Source organism: Trachymyrmex cornetzi, unplaced genomic scaffold (assembly GCF_001594075.2).
Source record: "Trachymyrmex cornetzi isolate Tcor2-1 unplaced genomic scaffold, Tcor1.1 scaffold303, whole genome shotgun sequence".
NCBI classification, from domain to species: domain Eukaryota; kingdom Metazoa; phylum Arthropoda; class Insecta; order Hymenoptera; family Formicidae; genus Trachymyrmex; species Trachymyrmex cornetzi.
This window is the reverse complement of record NW_017297725.1, coordinates 318451-322685: the sequence shown is the minus strand read 5'-3', so window position 1 is coordinate 322685 and position 4235 is coordinate 318451.

The window sequence follows — 4235 nt, the reverse complement described above, 5'->3', positions numbered from 1 at the left end:
TTACGTTATTTGTATGCAGCTCGTAAGGGTCATTTCAAGGTCATGCCGTCTATGCCACATAATACATCTTTTCATACCATAAAAATTATGTCTAAGACATTTTGTCGAAAAATGAATAGTTTCGGAAATAATTGTTTGCTTCCATACTTTTTCCCCACCCTGTATATATACATTATCGTTATATATATATATATATATAACGATAATGTAACGACGTGTCGTTAAGAATCATGAAGAATATATACTAAGTTATAAAGTCGATAAGTATACTATCAGAGGCGTCGCGTAGCGTAGCACGCTCGACTCGTGATTTTCCGTTCCAGGTTCGATCTCAGGCGTCCCACATATCACGGTATTTCCGCGCTGTTTGCTGACAAAAATTTGGTTTTGTCGTATTGGAATTGGAAGGCTTTTATAGCCGTTGTGAAAAAGCTTGAAAGATTTAGAACTGTTGCGAATTGTACGAGTTCAGAATTGCTGTATAATAGAAAAAAAGGGACTCTGTTTACGAGTTTGATTAATAGTGTAATGAATGTAGTACAGTGTCTTTGCGCCATATTGCCCAAAAGGCGCCTAATTTTCCTCATCCAAGGGAAAATTTACAAAAAAAAGATGTACTATTAAGTCTTTAGCCTTTTGTTCTGAGCTCTAAATTGTGATGATTTTTTTTTTCTAATAAGAAACCTTTTTCGGTGTAAACTTTAAGTAAGCTAATCAGATCTCGACTGTAAAGTTTAGAGCTTAGGACTAATTAACGTCTCACAGCTTAAGAACTTAAAAAAAAAAGGCTTATTACACCATATTATAGAGTTTAATACTTTATTTAAATGCTCTTTGTGCTCAGAGTGCCGAGACGCATCGTAAAAGAGTACAAGAACTGAAATGATATTGTACAAAATAATCGATAATTCTCAGATAAAATAACTTTTCTATTTTATTCTTATAAATTGGGCAAATTGTACACTATGCCGTAGCTATTCCCCAGTCATAATCTCTTCTTGTGCGTTCTGCAAAGAAGATCGCTTCTGCAATCGGACAAATCGATAAATATTATACAGACTGATTCTTAATTATACGCCAATACTTCAATCGGTAAATATAGATATGTTTCAAAATGCAATTCGAAATAAAATACGTACATATTACAATTATATTACGTTATTTCGAATGACACTTTAGAATATCTAATAATAATCTTATTTTTTCGCGTAATAAGATTATTTACAAATTTTAATATATTATTCAGCATCATTAAGATCTTTCTAAGATGATTATGAGCATCAAATGATTAAATTGCTCGTAAATTGAATTTGTGATGTTACTATTGTAGTTCAGTCTTGGATTTCAAAACCGAAAAATCATTTCGGCACGCAATTTTAAAGGATTACATATATAGTATATAAATTCACACAAAATTATTGAAGCCTAAGATCCAGCTTGATTGTTAAATCCTGTTTATTCCTTATTTGTTGTGTAATCATATTTACGGTCCTTAGAAATTCTTAGTTTAAAATAATCTTATTTTCTCTAAGTTACTACAACTTCGAGGATAAAGCCTAAACAATCTATGTTTATATATTATTTTTCTCATTTTCGATTCTAGATTGAAGTATACATATATAATTAAGAAGCACTCTACATCGAGCTGTATATCCTGCGTACGTGTACAACTATCTATAATATTAATTTTAGAATCAATAATTAAATTTATTATTCAGCGCATGTAATGATAATATAATAATGATATATTAAAAATAATAATAATAATAATAATAATAATAATAATAATAATAATAATAATGACAGATCATTACGTACTAGGGATGAGAGAATTCGACGCCGCAGAAAATTAATAGCGTTTGCAAATATCGAAGTAACAACAAAGTAAAAGGGGTGATGATAATTAAGTTGATAGTCAAATCAATAAATTTGCTGGAAAGTATAGCTAAGTGCTATTATTTGCGACAATACTGAGCGTAAATTAAATAGTAATGGAAACATAGCTAGAACGTTATCGTTTAAAAATGTTAATAATAATAATAATAATAAAATAATAAGAATGATAATACGCAACATATTAACTTATGATTGACAGTGCGCGACAAGTACTGTTATCCTCGAGTATTTTGTTTCGAGGTGAAAATCCAGGAAAAACCGTGCTGGTCCTCCTTTTCTCAGTCCTTCGCTGTACAAGTACATTATATGTACGTTACTGTCGTAAGCAAGATACTGACAATTGTGGACTAACCGGTACCCGTTTCCGCCGTCGGAATGAAGACTATTTACAATAGGGATGAGCGTCTCACGGCGGGTGGCGTCATCGCCTACGCGGGCTTAAAAAAACCGCGGGCTTAAAAACGTATACATGAATATATATGAGAATTAAATATATATCAGTAATCTGCCTAAGTCTTATACGGCGCGTATTTACATTATATTCGATTGAGATTGTCAAATCCTCTCAGCGCGTTAACCATCGGGCGGACACATTTTGTACGACGAGCCAAAACGGATCTAATTCAATTTTATAAGTACAATAAATTTTCCTATATTCTTAATTATATGATACAATTGTCTTTATATTTTTAATCAGCACCCCACTTAGGACTATCAATGACCCAAAAAAATGTGATAAAATAACATAAATAACAAAAAAAACCTTATTCGATCAAATTAGTAAAATAACATTCATGATTCAGCTGACGTTTTAATATGGTCGCTTCTGCATATTGAAGTTGCCAGAGCGAGTTACTGGAAATCATATTTGCCAGAACTTAAATACGCATTTACGAATGTTAAAATAAATCCTTTTCAATCCGAATGCATTTTTAATCTTATTATTAAGGCTATGCCTTCCAACCTAAAAATAACATCAGCTTTCCTGTGTCTTGTGAATACTTCTCAATTCAAAATTCTGAATAGAAAATGTAATTGTTCAATCCAATCCAGTTGAATACAACTGATGAATCCAACTGAATCCAATTGAATCATTGAATCCAAATTTTCATTAATCCAATTGAATAAAAAAAGTTGTTATTTAAAATACGCATTCGGATAGATAAAATTTCAATCTATTTTAATTCATTCTCGTTTACTGGATAGTAGGGATGCATCGGATATCCAGGTAATATCCGGTATTATCCAGTACTTTTTTACTATCCGACCGAATAGCCGGATATCATTAGTATCCGGTAATATATTCGGTTGAAATTTTATATTGAAAGTTTGCATCATTAATACAGAATTTTATTCTTTTCAGCTGAACTTACTTTTTGCACAGTTCATCTCCTCTCTTTTTTTTCACGTTGGAAAGATAAAGAAAATTATTATCGTTATTTTTTCCGGATATCAAATATCGAATATCCGATGTCACATTCTTTTCGGATATCTGATATTCGGTAATTTTACGATTCGGTGCATCCCTACTGGGAAATTTTCATCAATTTTCGTACATTCCAGATATTTGTAATTTACGTTTTTGACAAGCCGCAGATAATATATATTATCATTATTTTCAATTTCCTAAGAATTAATGTTCTCCATAAAAATAAGTAATCTATAGAGCATTTACGAAGCACTTTCTCGCACTCGCTCAAAAATTGAAGAACTGTGCTTTCAAGGTCGTCGTGTGTTCGCGGTCCTTTATAACCCTTTGACAACGCGCACTGCATACCACGGGGACAGCGTGAATAAGCCTATGTACATATATACATCATTTACTCTATAATAAAATAAATGACCTATAGTACAAATAAATACAAGGAAGAAGACTGAGTAATGAAGATGGAGATAGCGTCATAAGATACAATTCGTTTAAAGATATAATTACTCAATTCTTATGCCAACAAATAAGATAGAAACCAGCAGGCATATCAGAAAATGTTGCGTAAAAAAGAGAGTTGTGCCTCGCGATCGCGTTTACAAACGTTAATCTTTTGGTCCCCCGAAAAATTAGCTCACTGTTCGCTGACATACCGTCTTTGAGCATCTCCCAAGCCTCAGAACCTGAGAGCCGTTCTATTTCCATAAAAAGAGAAATCGAGCAGAATGTACCGGTCGCCCGATCCAAGTACTGCCACCTTAGAATTGCACGAAATCCCGTTTTGTGTGTTTGTTTTGTGTGTGTGTGTGTGTGTGTGTGTGTGTGTGTGTGTGTGTGTGTGTGTGTGTGTGTGCGTGCGTGCGTGTGCGCGCGTGCGTGCGTGCGTGCGCGCGCGCGCGCGCGCGTTCATGCA